General features: G+C 39.7%; 1 long non-coding RNA gene across 1 annotated transcript; it reads right to left on the bottom strand.

Moving 5' to 3' along the window:
• Positions 1-13,098: 13,098 nt before the first annotated feature.
• On the bottom strand, positions 13,099-14,981 carry LOC141791327 (uncharacterized). Its single transcript, XR_012598316.1, has 3 exons — positions 14,912-14,981; positions 13,340-13,421; positions 13,099-13,155 (listed from the first exon to the last, which is right to left on the bottom strand). It is a non-coding gene; the product is annotated as an uncharacterized LOC141791327 (long non-coding RNA).
• Between the last annotated feature and the right edge of the window lie 2,346 nt (positions 14,982-17,327).

Here is a 17,327-nt window from a genome sequence, read left to right as displayed (position 1 = left end):
TTTCTGTACAGTAAATCAAAACTAATTCACATGTTTAAATTAAACTATCATGACACAAGCAGAGACACACTTATCATGTGGCACTAATAGTTACAAGCAGCATTTTTTTTTTTTTTTGACTTGTTTGAGTTTTTTGTTTTGTTTTGTTCTATTTGTTTTTTTGTTATTTATTTTTTTCTGAATTTATTCAAGTACCAAAATGTTTAAAATGTTGTAAATTGAAATCACCGTTTTGTTTTTTGGTTTAATTTATTTTATTTTATTGTGTTTGTCAGAATTTGGTTTTTGTTTGTTACTTTGCTGGATTATGCTGGGTATCAATACTTAATCTAATTACTATTTTTTATATATTTATATAAACCTGGCTCCTATTGCATGTTTGTTTTTATGGGTATTAAGTGGTTTCAATTTTTTTTTCATATTCATTTTATTGTTAAAACAAAATAGACATGCTAACGTCAATGGAAACTAAAGACTACAGGCTGTTTGTTCAAAGGGTCAAGCATGCTTGTATTTGATATTTACCAATACCTCAAAAGTACAGCTTCTTATATCACAACTTCACATATTTTGGTCTTAAAAAACGACGGACAGCCAAACCGTTGACCTTCTCATACCAGGAAATGGAAACTCGGCTCACTGAACTTGTTGCAGTCCATCTTGTGGAGAGTATTTAGTCACTGCACCAGATTTCATGGCAGTCTCTCTCCAACAGTTGTCGAGACATTTTTAGTAGTGTGACTAAAAGAAATTAAAGCATAAGAAGGCTCTTCCTGAATGCTCTGGTCTTTGGGGGTGGGAGGATAATCTGGACATGTACTTGAAAACAACACCACTGAAATACTCACTGGTCAGATTCTTCTTCACAATGAAGGCCCTCTGTCGTTTCACTGGCTGAAAAAACCTCTCCCATCTGTCAGTGGATATCCCAGTATCCTCTCTGCCCCACTTCTTGATTTTCTCATTTCCCCAGCCAATTACAAAGTGAATCACCGAGCTCCACTACGATCCTTCTACTACACGGGGAATGATCTCATAGACATTCCTGTGAATCTGTCTTTTAGACATCTGGAGACATGTGCAGCTTTTGTCTGAAGGTCTGAGTCAGTTTCAGTCAGACAGTGACCTGTCTCAGTCATTGTGTAGAAACAGTGGCACTGAGGTCGTCGAGTGTTGTCATTAGTGCATCATGATTGGCAGTGATTGAGAAGACGTTCGCACAATGTACAACGGCTGTAAATCACTGCTGGCTGAGTTCACACCTCAGTAATAATAAGAGCAGTGGATTTGGGATGACTGCCAGAGCCGTGAACAACCACCAATCTACATAAATCTCAGAGTCAGTGAGGATGGTGTATCGTCTGTTGTGGTAAACAAGTCATGAACATCATTTTCTACTCAAAGTTACACATTAGAAAGGGATTACTGCTTTTTATAACCCTTATTTAGAGCGCTTATATCTAGAAATGCTGTAAAATGATGATCAAGTCACTGAATACAAACTTATCAGGGCTTAAGACGGTCATTGCTGTGAATTAATTGACAAATAATCCATCATTCAGTTAGCTTTATTAGAGTAGAGAGTAGAACTTTATTGCCGTTGTAAAAAGTCCAACGAAATTGAAGTCACAGCAGCAATTGAGAAAACAAAAGTAAGAAAGTGTACAGAAAGTGCAAAATGGTCCATAAGAAAACAGATGATGACAGCTTGTCCATCATTCTCCAGAGGGTCCAGGACTAAGCTGCTGAGAATAGCATGATGCTACTCTGCTCTCTAGTATTCCCTCTGTTGCTGGGTTAGCATGGCTAGCTCGTCCATCTTATCGGAGATAGATCTTACGTTCCCAATAACGATGGATGGAAGGACAGGTCGGTGTCGTCACTTCTTAGCTCACACCTGAGAACCAGCACGTCGTCCTCACCTCCTTCTCCTCACCTTGTGGGAAACATCAGGCCTTGCACTGGTTAGCAGTGACACGCTACAGGCTGTTAACAGCTGAGTTCACATGTAAAAAATGCAGCCATGGTTACATGTGGGATCTCCAGACAAACACAGGAGCAAAAATAGTAAAAATATCACTGAAGACAAAACCAGTTTGGTGTCCATGACCAACAAATGAGCCATACAAAGTAATGATCCACTCCACATACAAAGATTACGAAAAAGAGACAAAAAAATTACAAGAAATGGACAAAGAAGAGAGAGCTGCTGCAAAAGGCAGCCATAGCCAACAGGGCGGCGCCTAGCAAAGTAGTAAGTAAGTAGTATAAGTCTGAAGCATTAATTCACCATATGAAAGAAATTAGAATTGGCAACAGTGGGAACAAAAAGCTTTTAAACAGGAAGAACTCTTGAGCTGAACCAGACTCTGTGGTTGACGGCTAAACCGTGACCAGACGTGACAGAGAAGTCAACTCGTAGGATGTAAACGGTCACAAATGTATAAGAAGACAGACATGGACACAGGTAGATGTTCACATTGCAACAAACAATACATGGAGAAATGTTGTGTGTTAATTTGAGGTGTAAACAAAGCCAGTAATCACGTTTCAGAATGTGTGAGTAAACAGTATTTACGGACTGCTCCTTTACTTGTTGGCCAGGGCACTTCAAAGGATGACTAACCAAAGTACAAGAAAAGGATGAGAGGCCTGCCGTCTGCACGGGAGATTTATCAGGCAGATGAGCGGGCTGACATTTCGGATATGCATCTTCAAAGTCTGCTTTCTATAAATCCAACTCAGACTACACAGCGCTCCCTTCTCTCTGTTCTTTTCCCTTGGATAGTCATCAATAGACATTACCCCTGCTTAGAAGTCCCAACAAATGTATTTACTCTAATTCTTGCTGCTGTGTTTGTGCGCCAAGAAGAACCTGAGGGGAAACAGGTAGGACGAGCGGTGTCGTAATCATGAGCTGTCCGCCTCCGTCTGGATCGTCTCTGCTGTCTGGGAGAGTGATGTCATCTAAACTGTTGCACAAATGTTGACTTCTCAGCCCTCTCACTGACAGTTAATAGAGACGAATAATTATTAATGTCGTCACGTATTACCCTATGTAATCGCTCATAAATTTAGGTAATAGAGAGATCAAAACCTTTGCTAATAGAAACACTTTTCAAGACAGAGCCAACGGAGCCTGTAAAACCCTGTACCACCAGATGCTTTCACTAACTGTGGTGCTCTCATCAACACATTAAATACTCAGTATGGGCACCATTAAATGCAACAATAACACTGATTGTATTTTTAGTAAAAACACGAAGTTGGCATAAACTGTGTTTTTTTTAAGGTATTAGCTTGCAAAGATGCAAAATGTCTGCATTTGAAAATAAGGTTTTTAGAAACTTTCAAGCTGTCCACGTCAATATCTTTTGGTAACAATGGATTAAATAAGATAAGATAAGAGCTGTTTTGTGTGTTACTAAAACCTGTGCTTGTGCTGTAAAAAGTTTTCTACCATCCATGATTTAATGTCTAAAATACGTTTAAAAAGAGTTGCAGTTAATCCTGGGTCATCAGGAGACACAGCAATGTATAGCTCTGCATCATCAGCATAGTGATGGAAAGTAATGCTGTATTCTAATGATGTTTCCAAAAGGAAGCATTTATTTAAAAAAAAAAAAAAAGTGTTGGACCTGTCAGAATCTAGAGGAACAGGAAACAAAAGTTGGACCCAGTTGCAGATGTATAAAAAAATGTTGATTTAAACTTAACTCAAAAGCCAAAAAGCACAAAGTTCATATCAAAAACTCTTACAGAAGACAAATCCAAAAAAACTCACACTGGAAACCAAGAAGCAAGAGGAGGCACACGGACACAAGGGGCAGAAACAGAACTCAAGAAACACAGAGACCATATGGAAAGGGGAGCAAACAAACAAACAAGGGTGTGAAACAAGACATAAGTGAAACACATGAGGAGCAATGAAGCAGGAGGGAAACACAAGGAAACTCAAAACAGAGACAAGATATATCCAAAACCCAAGTGAAACAGACAAATAAACATTACAAAAACCCTACACATGACAAGAACCAACCAATCTCACAAGAAACAAGAACTATAGACTAAAAGAGAAACACAAGACAAGAATCATAAAGAATAACATAAAAAAAACTCAAGATACATGAGGAAAAACAAAAGTCTGAGAAGACAAACTAAAAACCATATCCTAACAGGACCTAAAACCGAACCTTGTGGGACACCACAATGTACTTTGTATCTTTTTAACAGGCATTCACCCAAACTAACATAAAACTCTCTGTTGGTGAGACATTGCCAATAAGTCTAGTATGATTTTGAAGTTAACTGTGCTAAAGGCTGCAGTCTGGACAAGCAGCACTGAGACCCTTATTGTCCCTGTTGGACCTTAGATCATTTAAAACTGACTGACTTGCCACCTTCTGGCCTGGAGTCTCACACACACTGTCGTGAAGATGTGACTTTAACCAGGTGTGTGTTTGTTTTGGAACAAATTTCTTTGTTTAAGTCAACTTTTTACCAGATACAATGCAACGAGGTAAAGTATTTATCAGTACAATTACATAGCACTGTTTTTTGAAATGTGACAAGAAGCAAACGTTTGTACAATAGTTCAGTAGCCATCCATACGTAGCTTTGACAGACCGGTGCTGCCAGTCATCTACCAATCAGAGCTAACGTAACCTCACTCTTCATTTTATTGATAGACTCTCAAGTTTGAACAGACCACTGCAGAATAACTGCTGACTGTGGGTTGGAATCGACATTAGCACAAACAGATTAGCTCTTTTAGCCTTTAGCTCGTGCTCTATCTCTCTCCTGTTTATCTTTCTTCTGCTCTTCTGTCCTTTTTCTGTTTAACAGTTAGGCTCCAGTGTCCACCATCACTACAAAATTAATCACAGAAATCGTTTTCAGCAGAGAGAAACACAGACCTCTCTTCTCACTACTAAACTTCGTCAGCTGGCGTGGTGTTGCCATAGAGACCGAGATGTGCTGGAAAACCATGGCAGATTGGAAACTGGCCTGTAATTAACAAATGGATGAATCCAAGTTGTTCCTCTTGATAAGAAGTTTGACTATTGTGGTTTTGACCCTTTACTGCCTGAATTAGTTTACAGTTGGATAAGATACAGGTGGCAAGGCTGGTTTTAGAGAGAACCTAACTTAGCATTTCATCATCAACCAGGACAAACTTCTCTGGTGTTTCCCTATTAAAAATTAAAGTTTCAGGGCTGTTAAAACCCATTTTCTGTCTATGTGATAGAGTTTGCCAGATGAACTCTAATTAGCTACTGAAGAATGACTATTTCTGACCATTTTAGCCTCTTTCAGCTCTTTGTTTTGGTTTAATGACTGACTAATAGGATGAATAAACTGCATGCTACCAGAATAGAATGCTCGAGGAAAAAGAGAGTAAAAGGAGGGACAGAAACTGGACATGTCTCTCAGGAGCTGGTCGAGACCAGAACAGATCATAAATCAAAGCAAACATTGGATTTAGCTTCATCACTTGGCCTGAAGAATCACTCAGAGCAGATTCTGATGTTATGACTCTGACCATTTTAGGCATAAAAACAGTAATATGTCAGTTTTCTTCAGGCTTTCTGTTTTCTTTTTCTTTTATTACATTTATTTGAAACAGGGACCCTGGACCAAACAGGATAACCTTAAAAAGATGCTTTATAGCAGATTTGCTTCTATCTAACTTCCATCTGTTGTCCCCAGGCAGGTGGACACTGCTCCTCCAAAGTAACAATAACTCAACAAAGCTGGTTTAACTTGATATTTTTTATGAAAACCCCACATCTATCATTTTAATACCAGAACCTCCTTAGATGTAGTGTTTCAAATTGCTACCACAGTTTTGAGCCAGCTCCAGAAGCCTGCTGCAGGAAAATCAAACAGCAGATGTAGCTCCTGATTGGTTCCATCTTTGCAGCATTAACAAAAAGACACAGGCTCTTTTACTAATTTTTCCAGCACACACGACATTTGGTAGCTCCACGTCTCCTGCACTGACAGGGGTCGGCTCTTTGTAATAATGACACAGGCTGGAAACAATGGTGCCACTTAGAGCGCTTTGCCTGGAGCGCCCCATGGGGAAGCAAATAGTTTGAGGGAATCCATGAAGCTCAATTTATGTGGTTTCAATATCGCTGAGTCAGAAATGAAAAACAGATGAATTCATAGCACAAGGCCACCACAGGCCCCGAGCTATCTCATAACAGCGCTGCGGACTTACACACTTAGCATCAGCGAGCTGGTGTAATTATACGACATAAAGAAGAACAGTTGATTCTTACTTATATTTATCTGAAGACTTTTTCCACAATTATCCAACAACAGGGCACTAAAATATTTATGTAAAACTGCTGGAAAATAACGTTAAATTCCTTCATACAGTCTCCTCACAGTCATTCATCAACACGTTTGTGCTTGAATGGCAACGTTTCCTCACCACACAGACACATGCACACTGACCAGTCGCTAATAAATATTTATGGTGGTGCTGAAGCATTGCTGTTACTGGAACAACAAACAGATGTGAACGGACCTTTAAGAGCAGTCCATTAATATAAGATATGATCTACAAAGAATAATACATTCACTCACTGTTGAGGCAGCACGCTGACGTTGATCAAGTCAATTAAACTTTATGTATATAGCACATTTAAAGGTCCCATATTATGCAAAAATCACTTTATTAAGTCTTTTAGTGAATTTTGTGGGTCTATGGCTTTCCTCCCAGCCCACAAAATGTGATATTTAATGACAAAACCTGTACTTGGTAGAGCTTGTGAATGTAAAATCCTGACCTGAAACGAGCTGTTTGGATTTTGGGATTCTCTTTTTTGACCAATCAGGAGCAAGTCTGACCTGATTGGTCCACCGGAGCAGATACCCCAGAACCCCCTCCTTGCCCACTCCCCTCCTCGCTGCTGCTCTAGCAGCCATCACTGCTCTGTTTTTGGCTGTAAACAGCCACATAGTTCCATGCACAAGCTTCCCATCTCAGAAGAAGACAGACTAAGTGTCTAGAGTTCATTTATGAGGGAAATGTTCCAGCTACACTCAGTAAAACTGAGCATGTGTGTGCTAGTCACTTCACGGCCGACTGCTTTTCCAACTTTGGACAGTCCAACAGAGGGCTAGCCAATAGACTGGTCCTGAATCCAGGCGCATTACCAACCATCCACCAACAAACCTGGGACCCTGGAAATGTGAGTATTTTAAATGCTGTGTGCTGTGGAGCAGATGGAAGAGCTTGTCCTCAGTGTCCCCCCTGTCTCTGTGTTAGCTTCAGGATGCTAACTTTAGCTGCTGTTGTTTTAGCCTGTAATGTTACGGGAAACGAGCTTCGCTGTTTTCTAAACATTGTGCACTCGGAGCTCGTGGCGCCACTCTCAGTGACGCTGAAGAGCGGGGCGGTATCAGCGGTGGCTCATTTACATATGAAGGCCACGCCCACTAAATCAGAGCGTTCTGAACAGAGGGGCTATGAGAGCCTGGAAACAATGCTGCTGAGCTTGATTTATTGGCTTTTTGGACCAAAACATGTTACTACCATTTCATGAAGACATCAATGATCCATGTTAAACTGCAGGAAAGGAGTAGAATATGGGACCTTTAAATAAGCAAGCTTTCTACTCCGCCTGCACAGTGACGCGTGTCAGCCCCTCAGCTTGTCAAAATAGTCCAGAGTCCAGTCACAGGCGTGACACAGGTTTAAATTCGCCAATTTACATCCAGTGTGGCCGCAGCATTACATCATTTGATGCCCGATTGTAAAATGACTGATTCCTTTTTAGTGGTTTGAACAGTTTTTCCACTCAGAGTTTCAGTGTCAGTCAGAAGTTTTCTCAGTTTGACCTTACTGTATGAGCACAGCTGGAACTTTAACCAGAAAATGAACCTGGAATTGAAACTGCAGAGCATTGATCTCTCTCAGTTTTTGGTGGAACAGGAACTGGATCTGCTGATTAGCTCTGGATAACAGATTTTTTCCTGTAATACTGCTCTGAAATAACATTTTCCAGGCACACGCTCGTCATGAAGAAGCATGAGCGGCCTCAGCAGAGTACAGTAGGTGGTGGACACATGTTTTATGATGTTTGCATGTGTAGAAGTAAAAGTATGTGATTGTGTAGTTTCTGCTCTGTGTTACATCTTACCACGGGCCCTGTGTGTCTGATTGGACATGTGATGGAGCTGTTAACATTATGCAGAGGTTTTATTTAACATTTCGGGTGCCACCAGAGAATTTGAACACCACTACTTCTCTTCAAGGCCCTTGGTAGCCATGGACTCCAAGCTCCGTCCTTGTTTACATCTCAAGAAAGTGGATTAGCATTTGTAAAATCAAGCTACAACTTCACACAGCTGTTTCGACTTCTTTTTCCAGTGTTATTTGGATTTAGTCGATACAATCTCTCCTAAAAAGAGAGTAATCTTTGTGGCATTGCTTTACGGTACAAAGCCCAGAAGGAAAAACTTCTGCTACCAGTTTTATCTTGGTTTTCTTGGCACAGATATTATGTTGAATATCTAAAAGTATGCTAACCAAGGATGCTAATGAAAGCAGGGAAAGGGACAAACAAGGACAAGAGAAAATTAAGAAAACAATGAAGCTTTCAACTACAACGACAACAAATATGAGATGATGGACTTTAAAATCTTCCTTCTGCTTCTCAGTTGTGATTTTTATCTTGAAGCACTAACTCCTTGTTCCTGCTCTTTTTTCCTCCAGTGCACCACTTTCTCTTTCTGATTCCTTCACTCACACAGTGTCTAATTAAGTTACCACCATGAATCATCATAACCATTTCCAACAAACCATCTGCTGAAACATAAACAAGCTATAGATAACCTCTCTCCAGAAAAACCCTAATTGACACCAAGCCCAGTTATTACATCACAGAGAGGCAGTCTGATCCTGAATCTGATCCTGAATCTGATCTTGGGTCTGATGTTTAAAGCAGAACTGTGGCTGCCAGATCTGCATTCATTTGTAAACAACCAGTGACATAAACGCTGTCATCGAAGAGGCCCACAGCAACAGGAAGTGGCTGAAGACAAAAATATGACTTTTTTCTAAGTTTCGTTTTGATAATGTGACTTTTGGGCTTCATAAGTTTTCATCATCACATCTGTGAGACAGCACTAATGAGTGTACAGCACCATGACCGGCTGTCATAAATCAACTTAACTAAGTTAACCAAAGTAAGGAAATGAGTGTTTGGTAGAATATTTCTTCATTGTAACAATGCATCTTGACAATAAATCTTATACTGTTGGAAAGTCTGTTATTTCCCTTTCAAATTGTGCCACATTTGTGAGAACATATCTTTGAGGGTTGAGCCCATGAAAAATGTGTCCAATCCTCTCCATTTGCTGCTACATGCTGCACTGTTGCAGCTGCTCTCTCTTCTTTGTCTGTTTCTTGTAACTTTTTCATCTCTTTTTTGTCATTTGTTGGTCCTGGACACCAAACTTTTTGTGTCTTCAGTGATATTTCTACTATTTTTGCTCCTGTTTGTCTGGAGATCCTACATATAACCATGGCTGCATTGTTTACATGTGAAATCAGCTGTTAGCAGCCTGCAGCATGTCAATGCTAACTAGTGCAAGGCCTGATGTTTCCCATAAGGTGAGGAGAAGGAGGTGAGGACGACGTGCTGGTTTTCAGGTGTGAGCTAAGAAGTGACGACATCCACCTGTCCTTTAATCCATCGTTATTGGGAATGTAAGATCTATCTCAAGTAAGATGGAAAAGCTACCTGTGCTAACCTAGCAACAGAGGGAACACCAGAAGGCAGAGTAGCATCATGCTATTCACAGACATAGCTAACAGAGCTAACACCAGACACCAACACCACATTGGAAGAGCTTCACCTGCTGTGAGCAGACAGGATCCAGGAGACAGAGACTGAACAGACTGCTGAAGAAGCTCAGTCCTGGACCCTGTGGGGGTGGAGGCTGGCTGAACTGGACAATGATGGACAAGCTGTCAGCATCTATTTTCTTATGGAGCTATTTGCACTTTCTATACACTTTCTTACTTTTGTTTTCTTGATTGCTGCTGTGACTTCAATTTGTTGTACTTGTTACAATGACAATAAAGCTCTATTCTATTCTATTCTATTCTATTCTATTCTATTCTATTCTATTCTATTCTATTCTATTCTATTCCTCCCTGGATCTTGACTTTGAGTGTATTAAACTGTTACAGAACACCTCTCACACACATAGACAGTTCATCAGATCAACACTGTAACAAAGCGCTCTTTGTCCTGATGTTCTGGATGTTTCTGACCTGGGAAAGACTCACAAATGTTTCCCACGTGTAAACACGCAGGCTGCTGACATCTGCACATTGACGGCTTTGTTTGTGTTTACAGTTGAGGTGCAGTACAGGAGAGGTGAGGACCAACATGCAGGCTCCTGTTTTCACTGCCAGCCTGTCTGTCTGTGAATGTACTTTTGATTTTAAGCCACTGAACCATCAAATGTTTATATTTATCAATCCCAAAAAAGTGTGTTTGATTTCCTAGAAGCTTCAGTTTTGACCAAATTCTCCTGAATCTAGGAATCCAGACTGAAGCATTGTCTGTCTCTGACATTTCCTCCCACCCAGACACCAGTAAGAAAACACGGCCCTTATTTGTTTTGGTGAGCTGAAACCTTTAATGCAGGACTTTAACTCGGGTTTGTTTTGCTACTTTCACTTCCTCCACCACGCCTTACCGTGGTAATGTTGCTGCGTGACATGTTTTACGGTAGCAGTTTGTCTGAAATCCTCAGTAGTAAATGGGTCTTAAAGGATTTAACAAGTTCAAAGCTGTGTGATCCCTCTGTTTGTTAATTGTGGGAAGTAACTGGAAACTTCTTTGGTGGTTTTTGGAATGTAGCAGAGCTCACTGTACCCTTGGGATCTTCATCTGCCTGTAAAACCAGGCTTTGACAGAAATAGACAGGCCTGGATGAGAGCAAAGTGTGTCCTCAAAACACAAGAAATCAATTCAAGGACTTTTGTTTGTTTGGTAAATTCTTTCCTGTCTTCAAAGAACGAGTCCAAGTCGTTAAAAACTGCGAGGCCTCACACGAGGAACAGGTGTTGTGAAGCAGAGCTAAAAGATTGCACACTTCATAAACTTCAGAGGAATTCCCTGATAGGCGAGTCTGTCATAGTCCGTTACGACCATACAAGGCCATTGTGATGTGCCGCTGAAGAGAGGAGAGATAGAAGAGGGATCTTAAGCAGGAGAATCAAAATATCAGCAGAGTAAACCCAACTCAGACTTGGATTGTTCCATGGTTAGATTCACAAACGCATCTTTACCTCCACATTTCAACCCTGACTCTTCAAACAGCTTCTCATCTAAATTTTCACCAGAAATTCAGCACAAACATCAAGACACAACAATCCAGGAATGAAAACTGCATTCTTGACACTGGCCAGCAGGGGGCAAATCCTTTAGTTGACTAAATAAAGGAATATTTAAAATTGATCCCACTTTTTATCATATCTCTAAACTGAGGTCTAGTGTGTGTGTGGTGTTTCTCTCTGTCTTTGTTTCATTTGATGTGGTAGTTCTTTGAATATGATGATGTATTAGAGCCACTATGAAATATATTTTAAAAAAATTAAAAAAAATTACAGTTTTTAAGAAAAAAAAATTGAGCTAATAAATATGTAAATCTGTGAGAAATTGTACTTTTTAATTTTGAGTTTTATAGTGGTTAATTAAAATAATAAAAATAAATATTAAAATAAAATTAATTAAATAAAATAATGACAATGAATAATTATTTATATTATTTAAAAAAAAATAAAATAAAATTTCCCAGGATTATATAGTTGTAAATTTTCAAGAAAAAAAAAATTAACATCTTTGAGTTAATCTTCGAGAACTCAATCCCGAAAGTTTTGAGTTTAGAGTCATACATTTACAAGAAAACTTTGAATTTGTAGACTGTCAACAAGTTGTCCTTTGCCCCTTTCACTGCCTCATGGACCCACCTGACAGCCTTTCTAGATTGTGCTTCCTACTTGGACTCAGCAATAAGGAAATACTGCTGACTTTAGCCCAGGATCATGTCATCATCTAGAGGAGGTGCGTTTATCCAACACAAAATTCATGGCAGTGGGCCGAGGCAAGGATGGGTGGTTATCATAGTCTGAATAAAACATAGACGTAGTCTCCCTGACGTCACCCGTCTGTTTCTGAAACGGTGAATGAATTAATTTATCAGCAGCAGGCAGAACAAAAAAAATCTTGCTAAAAAAGAGCTATGCTACTTGAATAACTAGCTGGTTAGCTTTCTCTAGCTAACTTAGCCTTTACCACCTGCAGATAAATTTATAAAGAAATTTTTTGCGCTATTTCAAAACTTTGGAAGAAAAATCAGCAAAGGCAAAAATACTGAATTTGTGTTTTCAGAGTTGAAGCTGTGTGAAGTCACAGCAGCTGTGTTTACTTTTTGGACAGTTTTCATGTGATTGCTAGCTTAACTAAACCGGGAGTTAGATCCCTGTCAGGCAAGGATGGGCTCATTTTTTTAATGTATTTCTTTTAATGTCTAAGATGTTGATTTAAATTTGATATTTCCTTTTGTTGCCCTTGAGATGGATTGAGTTTCTTGATATCAACTTAACATTTTGGAACTTATAGTGTCGAAGCACTGCCAAAGAAGAATATGGCGGCTCCTTCGTCTGGTGACAAAAGATGAGAGTTTTCTTCTTTGTTTCTCCAGTATGCCTTTCCACTGTCCAGATGGCTCATGTTTCCTCATTCCTCACTGAAAACTATCGTGCATTGAGTCCAAAGTAATAAAAAAAAGTTGGTCACAAATATGACAAATTCATTGTAAAATTGTCTGTATTCAAACACAGAGTGGTTAACCACAATAATCAGGAAGGGACATTAAATCATGATCTGGTCATCTGGAGTTACACGCCCCCTCAGCAGATGTTGAGTTTATTCTTTTATAATTTCATACATAAAAAAAAAGAATTTGGCAGTTTTATGTCGCTATGGTGTTTTGTGTGGAGACTTTGATGATATCGACACAGATTTGTGTTTACCTGAACATGTCAGCAGAAACATACCTTCTCCTCCTGTTGACCCCCTTTCTCCTCCCTTCATCCTCTTTAAATGCTTTGGTCCAGCCCTTCACAGGAATGTCAAACATCACAAGACATAAAAGGGACCTCCATATGGCACACACACACACACACACACACACATACACACACACACCTACTCACACAGACCTGTACAGCCACCCACCTCCACAGTCAGGAAATTAGCCGGTGTCTGGCTTTTGTTTCATTCATTTCTTGAAGCTTGTTTACCTGTTGTCCTCCTCTGTTTGTCCTCCTCAAACACAGAATATAAATGAAACCAGGCTGAAGTTTGTGCGGTTAACTCTTCCACCTACGATGTGACAAAGTGTGTAATCATGACGTGGAAAATCTCAACTGTCCGAAGCATCCTGAATGGTGATGTTTCTTTTTTTCATTCTTCTAATTTTTCTACATTTGTTTTCAGTTAGTTTTATAAATGAAGCAAACTTGTCCCCAAAAATCCCAAAGCTTAGCTATTGTCTTTCACTTTTGTAAAAAAAAATCTAATTTTGAAAAATTTACTGCATGCAGCTTTTCTTTTACTGTGCCAAAGAAGTGTGTTTGAAAGCCGTAATTATGGTGCGATGGATCCAATTAAAGCTATTGAGGTCTTTAGCGTGAAGCATCCAAATACAATAAAAGCGCCTGACTTCATTCTCTTATCTTTTCACTCGTACCAGCTGAGCGCTGACACGTCACAGGCTTCGCTCTGTGTCTATGTGGGAGCTGACGGTTTGAGACATCTCCCAGGAATGCTTTCAGAACCTGTTTACAGCCTCTCGGGGCTTCGGGGACCTCGTGGCTTTAGGGGGACAGAAAGAGTCTGAGCTAAGACCTTATTTGCGTGATGACTTCCAGACTATCGCGTGCTGCTTCTCCTCCATGCTGCGCTCTCCTGTCATGGTCCATTATGGAGTTTTTTCTTCTTTGAAACAAACTTTTTATGGCAGGGATTTAGGCTTTGACTGATTTATGTATCAGAGGAAACTACCGGCCTGAACTCTGACTCTCAAACAGCTTTTATTGGGGATGTGGGCCTTCATGGTCGGTCAACAGGACAGCTGTGAAGCTGGTTTTAAAAGAGATATAGGGAAACAAAACCAGATCAGGGAATGATTGAATCAAAGCTGATGTGAAATAATAAACTGCATAAAAACATGGACAGGACAACAGCTCCTCTAAAGTGAAGCCAAAACGTTTAGAGCTTCTGCTGGTTACTGGCTGCTGTCTGGGTCATAAAAATCCTGCCTCATCTATTGAAACAGATTGGACATGGACCAAGCCTAAAAAATAAAATTTACTTGATAGAGAATAAATGGTTTTCTCAAGGCTATTTATGTGCAACAGTAAGGTTTTTTTTTTGTTTGATTGTTTTTTTTTTTGTTTTTTTAAGTTTTAAAGGTTTTTGCCTCGATTTGGGGTAAAGGCCAGAAGTCAAACCAACAACCTTTCCAGGGGACTACATCCTTTGGATCCTTTCTGTGAGTTTTGTCTTCTAGGCCAAGAGTGCCACTTCACTGTTTGTGCTATTTTTTGTTTGTTTTGTTTTTGTTTTGTTTGTTTGTTGCCTTTCATTACAAACAGGGAACCAGAAGGGACAGAGCCTCTTGGCCTCTGACTGTTTTCATTACTTCAATTTTCATTCTCTTGTTTTTTAAATAACTGTCTCATCTTACAGTTATTTATATCATTATTTTTGCTATTTTAACTTGTGGCTCTCACTGCTTTCATCATAAAGTTTATCTCCTTTTATTGATTTATCACCTTTTCTACTTATGGGTGTTTTTAAATAATTCTTACTGTTTCCATCGCCTTCTTCTTATTTCTGGTCTTCATGGTCTCAGTTTGTGTAGTTGGGTTCTTGTGCTTGCCTGGGTTCTCCTCTCCTGCTGTTGTGTTTTTGTGTATTTGTTGTTCATTTTGAGGATGTACCCCTGATTAGGCTCTATCATTTCACTTTTTCTTTGCTGTCCTTTATTTTCGTTTTCTTGTTTTGTTTCGATTTGTCTTTTTTGGGACTTCAGCTGTGAGAGCACTTATTATATAAACAATAAATAATATGATTAATTCATCCATTTTTTTAACCGCTTATTCTGTTCAGGGTCGCGGGTGGCTGGAGCCTATCCCAGCTGTCATTGGGCGAGAGGCGGGGTACACCCTGGACTGGTCGTCAGCCAATCGCAGGGCTGACACAGAGAAAGACAACAATTCACGCACACACTCACACCTACCAACAATTTGGAGTGACCAATTAACCTGATGTGCATGTTTTTGGACTGTGGGAGGAAGCCGGGGTACCCGAGGAGATGCATGCACGGAGAGCCCACCGGTAGAGGTGGGGATCGATGACCTTGTTGCTGTGAGGCTGCAGCACTAACCGTTGTGCCACCGTGCAGCCCACATAATATGATGATATTTATTTTTAGAAAACTCTGTGTTTTGGGGTGGATTAGAGGAAAAGTGAAATAAAACATAGCCTGAACTAATGCAAGTTCAACAATGACAAGACCTGTCAAACAAATCAACACAAGAGTCTGTTCTGCTTTGACCTGTATCAAGTTTGTTACTCTAGCTCCTGAGTCCATCAGCTGGTTTACTTCTCCCCGTACCTTAGCTCCAATTTTCATATCCAGCTGTGGATTAATGATCTTTTCTCTTCAAACTTGCAGCAATAAAATTCCAGGACTTTTAACCTTTTTCTCTCCTCAACTTGTCACAGTTGATCTTGGTGATTCATTTTAGCAACTAAACTACATTACCCACGATGCACTGTCCTCACTGCCCAGGAAGTTTATGTTGCTCACTGTTTTGGCCAGCAAACAAAAAGAGGCACATCAAATCTTAAGTCTCTGTATTGTGGAATAGAGTAAAACTAAAATGAAAACGCAGATGACTCTAACGTAAGTGTGGCTTCACTTTTTAGGACAGGAGGAGATGGAGGCACACCGCCCATGTTTACCTGATATGCAGTACATGCACATCAAAGAAAAAGCAAAAACTAGATGAAGTGATTGAGTGCAGGATTTTTTAAGGATGCAGAATGAAACCATTTTTGCTTTCTCACTCCTTAAGTTTCCAGGAACTCTAAGATTTTTCTTTGTTTATGGTCAGCAGCGTGTTCGTCATCTGTCAGTTAGAAACTTTAATGTGATTGCACACCTGCTGCTTGTTTCATTACACCAGCATTTACCAGAGACACAGGATTCCTTGTACTTAACTTGACTCTCGTTAAGTCAAATGTGTCTCTGAAGTACTTAACAGCAATTCAATTACAGTAAATTGAAAAAGTGAGGCAGAACAAGGATAGGGGAGGAAAAAAAATCAGCCCACACAGAGTGGAAACATCCAGGAAGCCTCTCAGTGGCTGACTTTAAACAATCAGACCACTGTGTGTCCGTCACCACCACCAACCAGGCCGTGATGTCATCACGTAATCGAATCTCTGCTCCTTTCTTTCCTTAAAGACTTAACACGATTACAGGTGCTCCAACGCTCCTCTTTTGGGGTTATTTTTGTGCTACTGCAGGTTCAGTTTCTGCTGACGGCAGTGACATCATGTCTGGTCTGGATATGATTTAAATCTCAGCCTGGGAAAATAGAAAATATCCCCGATGGAGCGGTTATTTTCAGTTTTGTTTTGAGGGGAGGGTGTTTATATCTTAAGAATAAGATAGCGGAAAGTACCACAAATAAAACAGAAAGTACCTAAAATAAAACTCACTGAATCTCTGTTTCATATCTGATTGGCTTCATCCCAAACTGACTCCTTTCTCTTTCTGAATCAGCCTCACTCCCTCAAACAGGCTCAAACACACTACAAATAACAACAACACTTCTCCACATTTAGCTTTAAAACATCACTTTTATGCAGATTAAGATACATTTTTTTGAAATATATTTGTAAAATATTGTATTTAAATGTTATTTTCAAATGTGATGAATGAATGTACAGATTCTAAATATTCAGCTACGTTTCTTAACATTTAGTTTTCATTATAAATAATCATCTAAGATTCCTAAATCTTAAGCAAAGATTTCTCAATATTTAGTCAGGATCTTTTCATGAGGTGCCACCCCGTTGTGGCTGCCTGTTGCAGCAGCTCTCTCTTCTTTGTCTGTTTCTTGTGATTCTTTCATCTCTTTTTCATCATCTTTGTATTTGGAGTGGGTCATTACTTTGTATGGTTCATTTGTTGGTCATGGACACCAAACTGGT

The sequence above is a fragment of the Halichoeres trimaculatus genome, unplaced genomic scaffold (assembly GCF_033239565.1).
Source record: "Halichoeres trimaculatus isolate MK-OKI-2021-1 unplaced genomic scaffold, fHalTri1.1 fHalTri1_scaffold_6, whole genome shotgun sequence".
Classification (NCBI taxonomy): Eukaryota; Metazoa; Chordata; class Actinopteri; order Labriformes; family Labridae; genus Halichoeres; species Halichoeres trimaculatus.
This window is presented reverse-complemented; position numbering and strand designations above follow the sequence as displayed.